General features: G+C 44.7%; 1 long non-coding RNA gene across 1 annotated transcript; it reads left to right on the top strand.

Annotated features, from left to right (window-relative positions):
* The first annotated feature begins 774 nt into the window (after positions 1-774).
* LOC119383540 (uncharacterized) lies at positions 775-13,628 on the top strand. The gene is made up of 4 exons (XR_005181681.2): positions 775-1,005; positions 5,514-5,631; positions 7,094-7,294; positions 13,404-13,628. It is a non-coding gene; the product is annotated as an uncharacterized LOC119383540 (long non-coding RNA).
* The last annotated feature ends 1,338 nt before the right edge of the window (positions 13,629-14,966 follow it).

The raw sequence follows: 14,966 nt of genomic DNA, 5'->3' as shown, positions 1-14,966 counted from the left end.
AGGGGCACTCCCAGAGCATGTGGTGTAAGGTGGCTCAACAGCCACATTTCGTACATGAGTTAGTTAAGTAAACATCAGGATAAAGCTTGTGCAGAAAGGCAGGGTTAGGATATGTTTCAGTTTGCAGCAATCTCAGTGTCAAAGCCTGCGCCCTGTTTAACTTCCGAGTCACATACTGCATTACGTAAAAGTGTTACTGCTTTGGAGTCATCCTGCTATTCACTGAGGACGTACATACAACTACTGTAGAGTTTTGCTTCGGCGGCAAGCATGGTTCGTAAAGCCGCACTACTACGTCCGTGGTACAAGCAGTAGAAACCTGTCGTCTGCTAGAACAAAAAGAAAAAAAAATCTACTGGAAAAGTGTTTACCTTGTCTCGTATAAATTTTTCTTGAAGACAAGTCATTATGTTTTAACTATTTTGCCCAATAACATGCATTCTCTAACAATTTCACACGGCGACGTTTTCTTTTTCTTTTGCACGAACAACAATTCAAGCTAGATCCATCCATAGCCGAAGCCAGATGTTGTTGGCCTTTGTTTGCGAGCGTCTCGTGTGTGTTCTCGTCCACAAGAAGATTCAAGGTAAAAGCATTAAATTTACGTAAGGAAGCTTCGTTCCTCGTTTGTGCGGTGTTCAAAGATTGCGCGCAATTCCCGCTGTTCTCGGAGTGCCGATGAAGTACGAGTCGTTCAAGGAATCAACGAAATGTGCGGGCGCTCGAATGACTCCATGGCTGACGCCCGTGGCCACCTGCCACACGCCAGTGCGAAAGAAACTAAAGGTAAGTGGGACAGCGTATTATGTGAAGTATGCAACTCAGCGCAAGGCTCTGTTACCGCACTCGGACGTGGCGTCGTAAAGAGGCAGCCTTACGCACCTTTGCGAGCGACGACATTGTGCGCGTTACCGATTCGCTTTGACTACGCCGATCTGAGCGGAGCCATGGCGCATCGGCACGGCCTTAGGGGAGCGAATTCGCGACAACTGCGAGAACATGAATGTGTGTGATGATCGATTTTTTCTTGTGTGCATTGCAGTCTGCAAGACGCAAGTGGCGCTTGCTTCGTTTGTTGTTGATAAATCAAAGCCTGCAGCGTCATTTGCTGCTGGGCAGCATTTTGCTCACGTTCGTGGGCTATATAATTTGTAACGTGGCTCAATTCATCTAGCCAACCACTTAAATGGTGATAATGAGCCTACATTCAGGTGAAGTGTTTATTATGCGCTTGAACGCTGGCTTGAGCTAGTTAAACGTAATCGTGTGTTTGCCTTGTGTAGAGAGAGGTGTTAAAAGAATATGTGTGTGTATATGCACGTCGCCTTCGCGTGTCAGTAATATTGCACCAGCCAGCAACCTACGTTGGACATCTGACGGTTATGAAAAATTGCATGCACAATGTGAGACTTCGTATTCTGTCAGAGTTTCGCTTTTTATACATTAATGTGCTGCCAGCATGTAGTAGAATACATTACGCTGCTGTGTGGCAGTGGTGTGATTATCACAGTGCTGTGGGGTGTCTGATTGAAGGATTTATAGGTACGATGCAGGAGAATTTCTCATCTGACTAGCTCATCAGGCATGTGCGTGTTTTAGCGCAAACAAGACAAGGACAGAAGGTTGACATGTAACGACAGGACCAGCACACAGTTACGTGTCACCCTTCTGTCCGCATCTTGTTTGCACTAGAACGCCTATGCTTGCATACTTTTAGCAACAGGCTTTTCTGTTATACTTCTCTTGCCCAATTTGTGCTACAGTAGAGTCGTCAACTATACGAGTGTAAGCACTGAAATTAGCATTTAAAGGTCAGAGTGACTAAATGCATAGTAATGAACAGCATAAAGTAAGAACGAAAGACGTAAGTAAGAACAATGCGGGACAAGCACAGGCTGTCAAATGAAAAATTTATTGCACAAGACCTTGCCTGAATAGCATTAGCTGTACACCTCATGCACGTGAGGGTCCGTTTAGAAAAAACAAGTTACAAAATCAACAGGCTTGATTGATTTTGTAACTTGTTTTTTCTAACCGGACCCTCATTTGCACGAGGTGTGCGGCTAATGTTATTTAGGCAAGGTTCTACGCAATAAATTTTTCAGTTGACAGTCTGTGTTCGTCCTGCATTGTCCTTCCTTTTGTCTCTCGTTCATACTTTGTGCTGTTCATTACTATGCATCCATACCAACTGGCTTACTTTACGACTATTTTGGACTATATGCAGTTGGCAAGCGCAATAGTGTTCATAACAATTGCTCAAGCGAAAAGGTATCTCTTGCTATTCAGTAAGTCGCATTTATATTGGTAATCATTGATTAAACATGTGTTCAGTGTTCTCTCTCGTAGTGCTCACAAGCGTACATATCAAAATAGATGCAGCATATTAAGCGTGCTTTTTAGCAAAGCGAACTATGCTATTACTTTGAGCACCTCACAAAAGACCGCTGCATGCTTACTTCCTACGTATTCAGGTGTGCTTGAAATACATTTCAATTCTTCAGCACACTGGCAATAACCCTAGTAGCACCAAATGTTGACACATTGTTGCCGCCACATTGAGAAAGTTACGTGAGTGTTGTGGCAACATTGCTTGCTACTAGGGAACACTTCACACTGAGGGCAACATTAACCATTGTTTGAGTTCTATCTTAAAAAAAATGTCGGCGTGCCTCTAGGGAGCTTACACAGTGGGGGGGATATAGGTGGCTATTTTGTTGTCATAGCCAGTCGAGGTGGCAGTCAGGAAAGTGTGCGCGGAAGCAGCTCTCGCTTCAAAGGTTCTGGCGCGATGATGCACTGTGTGGTATATGTTCCCCTTGTATTGTAGCAAGCATATATAGCTACTCTACTGTAGCAGTTGCACCCAATGTAAGGCAAAGAAGTTGCAGTTGGAGAAAGATGGTTGCTGCATCTACAACACACCGAAGGGACAAAATAAACCCTATACATACCACGCATTTTTGACCATGTCGAGGAGCAGTTTTTCTCAAAACCTAATAGAGTTATCCACATATTACAATAATAATTTTCTTCCAAATTTGGCACTCTTTCAACCGTACTAGATTATTTAAAATCTGATTATTATTACTTTTTTCGGTGAACGTTTGCCACTAGGACCTAAATATTGGGTTAATTTGCATCTTTCAAAATTTGTAACACAAAAATAGTGAAGTGCCTAATTTCAATTCTGGTACAGTATTTGTATGCACTTACGCTGAATACATAGAAAAATATTGAACTGGTTTTGTTGAAATACATGGAAAATAATGGTAGCTAAGTAATAAAAGCATAGCTTTAAGTCAATCAACATTAAAGTAAGAAAACAGTTGAAAGGGGATCTCTTGCCACAAACAACGTTAAACTATTTTATTTAGTACCTACAAGCTTGGTAATCATTGCCAAAGTCATTTTTTTCCTCTTTCGAGCCTGTAGTCTTGTTTGCCTTGCTTCTTATGTGAGCTGTCATACAGCTCTATTCACAAAGTATCGTCGATTGTGGTCAACTTCTTTTAGCAAATTTACTGTGCTTTGGCCAGGCTTCAGTCCTAATGATTTCAGTATTTCGGCACGTGCGATACTGCCATCATTAGATGAAAAAAAAGCATCCATCGTCGCAATCTTTAAGACTCTGGAACCTAAAGAAAGAGAGCAAGGACTTTGTGACACAGTTCCGATTAGCTCAGCACTTGGACCACTCAGTTTGCATGCACAGTTCTGTCTAATTGCATCACAAATAATATTGATGCCCATAAGAGCATACCCGTTGTCACTGTGCGCGAGTTGCCTTCAAGGACGCTGAAAAGGCTGGGATTCAATGACGAAGAGTGTGATGGTTCAGTATTCAGCATTTCAGCACGTCGCTAACATTTATTCACATTTACAAGACAACTGTATTAGTTGCCACGAAATATACTGTTGCTGAAGGCTTTCTCTACCCTCAGCATCTCAACGTATCGATTGGCACGACAGACACAAGGTGTAATGAAGCTAGGAGCAAAAATTGTTTGAATAGATGCGCTCTGAACCACGAATGTGAATAAAGACGCACACAGCATCTTCGGATTGTCTTAGCTGAAAAATCAGGCATGCAGAAAGTTACCCGACAATTTCAGAAAATGGACTGTAAGCACGGAGTGCATACGAGGGGCTTGTCTTGGGTGCGTGTTCACACACTATTTGCTTTCGGAAAATGAGGTTCTCAGCTACAAAAAAGACTTTCAAAGAAATGCACGAATATGCAAAATAAAAAAAGAAGGATACACTTCCCAAATTGCAAACAACAAAAATGTGATTTTTTTTTTAATTTTGCTTTACCCTGTGCCCTTAACGAGCACGACAAGATGAACGAGCTATTTTGAGCAGTGTCATGGTAAATGGCTCACGCACAAGGACAGTCCCAACAAGCATCACGTCTGTCCTCAGCACTTTCTCCCTTGTAGGTAAACCATGCTGGGCTTTCGGAGTTTCTCTGTTTCGTGTGTGAGGGGACTAAACAGAGCTACCGAAACGTTTCGGTCTCTTTAGGGACTTCGCGAAGCTTTTCTGGGAGCGTGTGCGGTAGCTTCATGGAAAGAAGCGCAAGTACAGTACATACTGGTGCGATCTCCTTGATGACATTGAGGTTGCAATCTTTGACATTAGTTCTGAGCAAGGAGCACGAGGTCAGCAAATATGTACTCAGCAGGACCCTTCTAGAAGGATCCTTACGATATAACGAAAAAAGCCATCTATCCTCACCCGTTCACACTTCATGCAGCCGACTGCATCGTGTACGTAAACCTGTGGCCACGTGTCGACGCCTCGGACATTTGCAAATTACTTGTCTTACTTTTTGTCGAGCTTTGTCATGCAGCAGCAGTGAAGTCATAAACGGCTCTAGGCCACAACACTGTGAGAAGTGGCTAGTTACACGAGGGTAGAGAAAATCTGGGGCCGATAGCGTCGTGGTCATGACATGAGCAAGTTGTAAGGACGCTCTAACTCTTGGTAAATATTAATTTTAACATTGTTTTAATTCATATGTACAGTGGCCCAGTTGCAGAAACAGTGAAGGCCTCATTAAAAAGGGACCTTACACATGTAGCCACAACGGTCCTGGGTCGTCGCAGCAGAACCTGATACGTTTCTTGTGCATTTGCCTACCCTAAAGGAAGCAATGAGGACAAACTTGATGCTTGTCAGGGTTGCCTATGCGCTAGAGCCATCCACGCTGGCACTGTTCTGATAGCTCCTTCGTCTTGTGCTCGCTGAGGCGCACCTTCGGCATCTTGAAGACGTTGCAACCATCTTTCTGTGACTATGACTTTGCCATACTTTGCATGCAACTACTACAACCTACAACTGCACGCGCTTCCCCGATTGCCAGCTCAACTGGCTGTGACAACAAAATGGGTGCTACCTCATTACCACCATTGGTGCAAGCTCCCTATAGAATACTTCTGTGTCTTGCATGTATATCTGTGACTGAAAAACATTATGTAAACTATGCTCATCTCACAAATTGGTTGCAGCACTGTGGGGGCTGCAGGGTGGCTTTGCCAGTAGGAAGGGCGGAAATTCCTGAAGATGTATTCATCCATGCTGCATCAGCTGCTTGGTGTTTTCATGGCATCTCTGCACATGTGCTGGGTAAGTAAAGTGAGCTGGTAGCAGAACCGGGAAAACGAAAACATGGCAGCACCACTTGAAGCGCGTGCCTTTCACGTTGAATTTATCAAGTTGTCATCGTGCACTGTGCGGCCTGTAATTTTTAAAGTGGCACTTCTATTTGCTTTACATTTGCATCCTCATGCTTCGACAGCAATGTATTTGTGACTATTTTACATTGTTTCCACAATGTAGTCTCAAGTTCTTGGTGACAAGGCTTAACAAGTGTGACTAAACAAACAACTGATCTCAATAATGACAAAACACATCTGATGCTTTGTTCTCAGCGTAACTTCGTTCATAGCTATAGCTGACTTCACCATTTATTTGTGGCTGATGGTTGGGGGCAAGCAGCAAGCACGACTTCGGATTGAAGCGGGCGGTCATGGCTGCATGGGCTGTGCGATGTTGCTTCGTAACCACAGTTACTGGTGGTTACATATACAATAAAGGCACACGACGTACATTCGAAACGAGGTTAACATATCCGATATCACTGTGACAAATCATGTGCCGAACAAATGCAAATGTCTCAAGCTTGCTGCTTTAAACGGCCCCTAAACCACCCAGAGGTTGAAATTTAGTTGTGGTTTTGCAGTTGTGCATAAGTCTACAGCGAACACATAACCATGAGAATTTTTTGAAACTGTGCCGTAATAGTGGAGTTACACGCGTTTAATAATACAATACAGGCCCTCTCTGGTTTCACTTTTTCCTTCTCTATGCTTTGTTCGTCAGCTCGTCTCTCTTCCTTACTGAGTGCTCCTCTTCACCATGCCAGGAGGAAGAGCGCCCAGTCTCATAGAGTGAAGCGTATATTTACAGGGACCAGATGACGTGTCCAAATGAACCGATTTTCTAAATTAATGAGAGTCAAATTAACGAGCTTTTACTGTACAGCAAACACAACGACTCGATAACACATCATCAGGCATCTTCTGCTAGGATGCATGACATACTGTTTTTTTTTACCTTTAAACGCAATTAAAAATGTAATCCTACTCAAATTGCGAAAAGCATGCCCTGCAATTCACGGTCTTTATATTTCCGCCAGGATCTAATCACATGTTCTGGCCAGTTATCGGTCCCTTTAATGATTAATAAATCTTTGCATATTTTTCAGTGTAGTGCCACCATCAGTGTCAAGCCATTTCATAAAGAAGCCGTCCAGAGCATTCAGCTAACGTTGCTTGCCTGCCCAGTTAGGGTTGTGGTTGTGCTGGACGAGCTTTTTTTACATACAGTGCATAGTGAATTAACACCTTCAAAGTAAAGCGCAGCTTCAAAACAAAAGAACTAATATAGAGTTTGCAAATGCAGGGCCTTAACTTTAAGAAGGGATGCCTCAATGTGCCTTCTGGAAAATGGGAGTGTTTTCATTTGCTGTAGAAATTCGGCTATCATAATTTACAATTCTAAAGACCTCATCTACGACCTTGTGCAGGTTGATCTTAAGCAGAAAACCAGAAGCGGCAGTGGTCTCCAGTAGAGACCCAAGGACCCCAAGCTCTCTGTGACACAAACAGGAAGGGCACTGTGGTGCATTGAAAACCTGCGCCAGTAGTGCATTACCAGTGCACTATGCTGCTGTTTCATCAAGGAGAAAGGAGGTGACCACCCTCAGAGGAACTTCATGCTCTACAGTGTGAGTGCCTGGATGGTTTCGTTTTTGTCCTGTCACACGTGCTGAATAGTGGGTGAGATTCAGCTGGGGTGGCTAGAGGAATAGGGGTGACAAGTGTGGTAATTTCTCTAGCCAGGTAGTGTCGGCTTTTGCACCAGTGCTGTTAGTGGCCCCAAGTGGTGCAGCTGTTCAGAAGTTTCAAAATGGTTGTGGCTGCCGCCACAGATTACTGTAGCTTTGTCACCTCGGTAAATGTTCAGATGCATCAGGAAAAATTCGCTATGTTACTTTCTTCTACAGCTGCCAACATTTTGCATTATACTTGAGTTGTTCCGGGCGTAAGAGCACAAATCAGCCTAGCATAGATTAAATGCTGAAATTTTACTCACGGGAGGCCCTGCATGTATGCTTGGCATTGTTATCATAAGCACCTTGATTGGGTCAGCACGTATGGTGAAAAATTGGGTATCCGTTGCATCATGGATGCTACATATCCCATTGATCACATCCAGTGAATCAGATGCAGTGGCATACTGGTCAACCGGTCTCGTTACAGATAAATGATGTGTAAATGGACATTATTTGCAAAAAAACCATATCAGCACATTCATTGAATAAACCAGGTACAGCATGGACCGCTTATAACAAGTTGCCAGAGTCGCAAATATCTGCACTATAAGCGGTACTGCCCTGTAAACAAAACAATATTTGTGAAAGGCTGTACATCTGAAAAACATGACCAACAGGCACCCGCATGATTCCGACTATCTAGGCATGCAACTTGGGCGTAAATTTACCAGTGTTGAAAGGTTAAAGTCTGCGGACCTGCAGTGTTGACACAGTGAACGTGGAAACGAGAAAACAGAAACAAAGGGTGCCGTAGCGGAAAGCCGCCGACTGACTTTCCAGACCTCCTGATTTATGCGGACTTTGTTGTGGTACCACACTGGCCATAAACTACACGTCGAACGGCTATTGAAATTGCGGGCACGATGTCCAAAAAACAGTGCCAACCGTGAACCACCAATCTAGTGTTGCACATGCACTCCCTATTTTCGGTGAAGATTTAAGTCACTCCTGAATGCAACAACTGCAAAACGTTTCATTGACTCGGCACCAAACCGCAACCTTGATAGTCCGCAGACACTAACAACTAGGTAGCTAGTGCTCGTTAGGCCTAGCGTGCGGGAGTTCGCCCCAGACAACACGGCTATTGGGCGTAGAAGATGTCGCACTCCTGACCTAAACAGTGGGCAGCAGGTGTGAAACGAAATTCCGATCCGCGATCTGGAAAGTCGCGCCAACTATCTATCCTGAAAGAGTCTTCCAAGCTTCTAATTGTAAGTCCACCTGCGGGTAGCAAAGGCAAAAGCTTGGTCATGTCTTAAAACATTGTCACTTGCTGGGGAATAGAAGTCGCACGTACAATATCTCGCTCTACGATGAGACTATTTGCCTGACAGAAAACCGAAGAGCCAAACAGCAGTTACGTGCAATTCATGCAGACACGGGTGGCCCTTCATAGTGCAGCGCACACACAACAAGCAGCCAGAGCAAAGGGAGCAAAGGCTTTTCTGTTGCCTAGGCAATCACTCCCCCTCCTCACACCATGATGCCCCCCTTGTTTTTCTTTTTTTTTCTTCCACTGTTTCCCGTTCATTCACTCTTTGTCTCATCCTCCATAACGCTGTGGTTCTTCTCTCCCAGGCTGATCCGAAGCGCACTCGCTCCGTGTCTGAGAATTTTGCGGCAGCCGCCTTATAGCCGGTGTTTCATGTGGGGAGACTGCACAGTAAGCGGTATGCGTGTATACGTGGTGCTTTATGGGAGGGTATGCTGAAGTCAGAAAAAACTGCAATATAACCGGTCCTGCACTGTAAACGATTGCGTTATAAATGGTGTGAACTGTACATAAGTATTTTATACGCCTTAGACTGGGGCACATGTTTACATTGAAAAGTTGAAGATACTGGCGAAAAGGAAATTTAAATAAACATACTTTTTTATCGTAGCCATTTAAAATGTTTCTTCTCATTCCACAGACAGTCCTTCTGCATTTCGTGGTCTTGGATCTCGGGATTCAGTGTTAGTATATAATTTGTCTTCCTATGCTGGTTGGAGTTAACCAGATGTTGCACTTACTTGCATTACGACTGCAGCACTAATTCTGTCAACCAAATTTTATTATCGTTCTTCCCTTGTAATGCACACTCTGAACAACTTCCCATCCTGCGATGGCAGTTAGGTTGCCAGATGTCCGTTGCTTTGCTTTGCGCTTTGTTTTTTCTGCGTAATTGAGTTTGAAAATTAGTTTCTCATTGTGCTCGAACGGGGTGCTATTCGTTGTTTCTCTAACAATGACATTAGATGCACCTTACAGTAGAACCCCACTATTATGTTTTTGAAGGGACCGTGAGAAGTAAACATAAAAGCCAGGGAATGCAAGAGCCTAAAAACAGGAAAAACGAAAAAATTATAGTGGTACAGAATTTTATTTTAATGTTTACACGCTTGAAAAAACCGTGCGACGTTGCCTGGTGCGTTTACTCATGCCTGAGCAGAGCTAAAAGTTCTTCGAGCACCTGCAGTGTTATATCCTTTTAATAAATCTAGTGCGACCACGGCCGACACCTTGCAAGTGATCACTTTTGGCGACACTTTTGCGAGGTTCTCACCAGATGTGTCACCGTCTCCAAGCAATAACTTAACACTGTTGGCATAGTGTCAGACCACCATGGCTTGTAATAGATGTTCAAATGCCTCGTGAGAATACACCCAAAAGCAAGCATTGAAGAAAATAATCCTTGCTTCATCAATTGCTAAGCTTTGTCACTGGTGTACCCATTGGCGCACACTCAGCCATGATCTCGTTGATGGATAGAACCACAGAGTTGAAAGCGGCATCATCCACAGATATTGTCACGTGGTCGTGACGTTGACGAAGGCAGCACTCAGCACGTCAGAGGTGAAACTCTTTATTTGGCCGAACTTGTGGCCGGGAAACTGAAAAGCAATACACTGATAGCGGCGAATAGAGCGTCGACCGTCGATCAACTGACAAACGGTGAAGCGCGTCGGCATTTAAACATGTGCCGTCGAATATTCCAGCGTTATCGCTGGCTGTCGCGCAAATTCTAGAATGAGCTCGAGTGTGCGCGTCTTGCGCGTAATCTTAACAAAACGATCTACAATGATCGGGAAGCTTCTCGAACAATGAGGCGCGGTTCGCGCTGAGCGTTGCGGACAGTCTTTGTGGGCGAAAACCGAATAAAGCAAAAGTGATAATAGGAAACGCCCGTGGCAATGCCCCCCTCTGAAAAAGCATCGTCCCGATGCTTAAAACAGAACAGGCCAATGCATGCAACAATAAATAACAAGAATAAGCAACAAAGTACAATAAACAATAAGCACAAGCAAGAAAGTACAATAATAAAGCAAAATGACAGTCCTCAGATTCGCTAACGCGCGTAATATGGTTTGAGGCGCACGACATGGACGACTTCAGGTCGTGCACGGCGCCGCTGAGAGTTCGTAATGCCGTCAGGGACAACCTCGTAGTCGAGTGCGCCCAGGCGCCGAAGTACCGTGTACGGTCCGAAGTATCGGCGAAGAAGCTTCTCACTCAATCCGCGTCGTCGTATTGGCGTCCAGACCCAGACACGGTCGCCGGGCTGGTACTCGATCAAGCGTCGTCGAAGATTGTAGCGACGGCTGTCGGTGCGCTGCTGGGTCTTGATGCGCAGGCGGGCCAGCTGTCGTGCTTCTTCGGCGCGCTGTAGGTAGGTGGTCACGTCGATATTTTCCTCGTCGGTCACGTTTGGTAACATGGCGTCGAGCGTTGTTGCCGGGCTCCGTCCGTAGACCAACTTGTATGGCGTCATCTGCGTCGTTTCTTGTACGGCCGTGTTGTACGCGAAGGTCACATATGGAAGGATGGCGTCCCACGTCTTGTGTTCGACGTCGACGTACATAGCTAGCATGTCGGCGATGGTCTTATTGAGACGCTCGGTCAGGCCGTTGGTCTGTGGGTGGTACGCGGTCATCCGGCGGTGGCTTGTGTGGCTGTATTCCAAGACCGCTTGAGTTAGGACAGCCGTAAACGCCGTACCTCTGTCGGTGATGAGAACCTCTGGGGCGCCATGACGCAAGACGATGTGCTCCACGAAGAACTTGGCTACCTCGGCGGCACTGCCTTTGGGCAAGGCCTTTGTCTCGGCGTAGCGGGTGAGGTAGTCAGTTGCCACGACGATCCACTTGTTTCCGGTATTGGACGTCGGGAACGGCCCCAGTAAGTCCATCCCGATTTGCTGGAACGGCCGCCGTGGTGGCTCGATAGGCTGCAGAAGTCCTCGCAACAGAAAGACACTGTGGCTGCGTGGAGAGGTGTACAAATGAGCACAGATACATCGGCAGTGCTCTCATCTATTCAACCTTTGTGTTGTCTCATTCAGTGCATGAATTGTGGACACATGGCTTTGCTATCGCTAAGGTGCCTATGTGGTACTGGATTGCACAACGCCTTGAACATTTTTCAGTTCAGTGGGAGCACGGGCTAATCAGTCTCGAGATAAGTGCTTCCTCTCTATTGCTGCACATGATCAAATAGAGGTTTCGCTTAGTATACTGCTACACGGCTCTGGCTTTGAACTTCTCAAGACGAATGTCGGTTCGTTGCTATTTACAGTCACGAATTTATCCATTATGGAAGCTGCGGATCAGCAAAGCTTTTGTAGCAGGTGAGCACGATTGATTGCATCGGTTGCCACCAGAGTGTCGGCGCACAAATTGCCATAGTAAGAGCCAATCAAATGTCTGCGTACATTGTGAATTTTATCAGACGTGCCTTTTTTTTCTTGCTTTCCTATGCAGCCATTGTATGTGAGGTTGGCAGTAACAGAAAGGTGACAGTTTGAGCTTTGGAACAATAAAAAAATGGCAGTGGGAAAAATGACAGATGCCCCCATGCACTTTGGTTTTTTTAACTCCTCTAATTGTTCGCAGCGACTGAATTGCTTTTTCAGGGACAGTGCTTATTCAGCTGAATTGTTTGACACCAACTACCTAGATCAGTGGTTCTAAGCAAGAGATATCTTGGGACCCCTTGGGGGCCGGTGAAGTGGTGAGGGACACCTTGCAGTGAGAGAAATGGAGAGGGGGTATAGGTTAGCACAATATGCAACAAGAAATGGATGCCTTTTATTTCCCCCTGGCAAACAACGCTCAAACTAAAGTGTAATGTCAATTCGATCTCAATACCTTGTCAATAAGTTGTGCTGTCTGCAGCCACATTCAATGTGTTTCTAGCTATATTTTCTTTTCAAGTGTACAAGGATAGAAAAGGTATCCTCGCGTGCATATGTCGTAGAAAACTACAATGAAAGCTTCACAGCCATCTCATGGAGAAGTGTAAACATAAGTCAGCTCGGCCACAATACAAGCGTGCTATGCAGTGAAGCATACTAAAATTCAGAAGGGGCCGCTGTGACGGGACGTAGTGTGCATCTAAAAAGAAAGTTCCCTTTTTGCTAGAAAAAGTTTTGCGGGCCCCCGAAATGGCTTTGTGGACTCACATTTGAGAACCACTGACCTGGATAAAAGGCAGTGTATATAGAGGCAAATGCAAAGGCATTAAAGATGACGAAAAGGGGTGTTTCCTTTTTTTTTTTGCAATTTTTGTGTTATGTGCTGTGCATTTTGCGGTGCAGTTCATGCAAAGCTGAGTGAACATAGGCCTTAAAAACAAACGTTGCCTGTGTTGAGCCTGATTCTTTGGTTATAATCGTGGCAGCCATAGTTAAAGTTGCGCTTTGCAACTTTATTGTTCCTTTAATATGTTTGTTCTCTTGAAGCTTTTATCCTGCATAATGATGCTCTGAAGTCTGATTTAATTTTTCTCCCAAACAAAAAGTGAGATCATTATGTGGCACTTAATAAACAGTCGCTTAATTCTACTGCACCTTTTACATTCTTTGTAGGGCAGTTATTTTAGATATCAGTGTTTAAAATGCGATGAGCCTATTGTATGCATCATGGCTTTAGCACTATTGCAAATAGATCATCTACCTAACTCTCCCGTTGGCAAATAATTTGTCTTTCTGCTCACGTAGCGTTGACTTCTGGCCTATTTCAGATGCTTTTGAGTGTCACGTGGAGAAGTGTGGAAGGCGTTCCTCCATGGAAGAGCGGTGACCGGAGCTTGAGCTGATACCTGGCAGACAAGCTGGATGTCATTGCAACTGGTGGCGTAAGGAGAAGACAACAAGATGCTTGTGTGGTTGTGCGTGCCGGGACTTGATTGCGTCTTTTCTCAGACTATACTGTTTTTACTTGTACACATGTAAAATAAATATTGTTTGCTCAATTTGAGATATCAGAAACTACTGTACAAGTCAGTTTTCACCTTACAGAAAATAGATTTTAGTGTCCCCAAATGGACGGTACGAAATCCTAATGGGATCTGATGCGGAAACCGAATATAATAAAACTGCGTCCTGCAGTTTATGCATGACCACAATTCCGCATGGCATTCGTATCATACGGCATCCGTAATACCATATTTCCGTATATATGGATGCCGTATATACGGAGCTTTTGATGTGGAAACCATATATATGGATCGTGCGGATCCGTATCATGCGGATCCGTACCATGCGGATCCGTAATACCATAATTCTATATGTACGGATCCGTATCTTCCGTACATATGAAATTTTTCACTAGGGATGTTCCACCCGCGGGTAAAAGCGTGCCAGCGGGGGTGACGAACGCCGCTGAAGTAGAGATGAAAAGAGCCGACCCACCTCCCATATGAGCTGGAACCGTGAATTCATGCTTATTCGGCGATTACTTGTAATGTGTGTAATGATACGAATGTGACGTAGCGAACTGCGAGAAATATAGCTTTCCGCTTGAGCATTTAGTGTTTTTGCCAACTGCGTCTAGCCACTATGGCCCTCAAAATGTAACCTCTGATTGCTCATGAGTACGGCTGTACATATCTAAAGTGTGGTCGCATGTGAGCCAACACGTGCAGACACAACCGGCATTGGTAAAATGTATACCATCTGCAGATGGTGTCAATGTATGGAAGCATGGTGTCACCTGCGGTGCGAGCGACGTGGACGCTGTCTAATAAATATATCTTATTTTAATAAATGCCGACATTACGCACTCGCGTAATGTTTAAATCCCAGAGCTTTGCACTTGTGCTCGTCAACAGCGTTGGTGGACCTATGTTCGTTCCAAATGAATCCGCGAATAGCAGTGACCGCTCGTGGAATTCGTCTAGGGAGCAGTGTTGTATATTCTTGTTTCACTTATGCCGTAAGGCCGTAAGGCATACTGCATCCCCGCCCCCCCCCCCTCCCGCAAAAAATAAAGAATAACAGCAACAACGTTTCAAAAGCGCAAAACGAAGGCGTATAATGATAACAAATGACAGCAGTTCTAAAATTTCCTGATCTATCGCGTGCGGAACACTGAAGTCGCTTTCACCACAGTGCGTTGTTGTCATGCAAAAAAGTGCACTAACATTTGCACGGGAGACTCGAACTTTAAGTAATCCTTCTGAACGGGCGCGGCCATCAATCACCCGAAAAAGAACGCTAACGCTATCGCGAAAAGAAACAATAACAAATCACAGCGTGTATAAAATTTTATCACCTTGCTCCATCGAGTACGCAGTGCTCAAGCC

This window comes from Rhipicephalus sanguineus, chromosome 2 (genome assembly GCF_013339695.2).
Source record: "Rhipicephalus sanguineus isolate Rsan-2018 chromosome 2, BIME_Rsan_1.4, whole genome shotgun sequence".
Lineage (NCBI taxonomy): Eukaryota > Metazoa > Arthropoda > Arachnida > Ixodida > Ixodidae > Rhipicephalus > Rhipicephalus sanguineus.
This window is presented reverse-complemented; position numbering and strand designations above follow the sequence as displayed.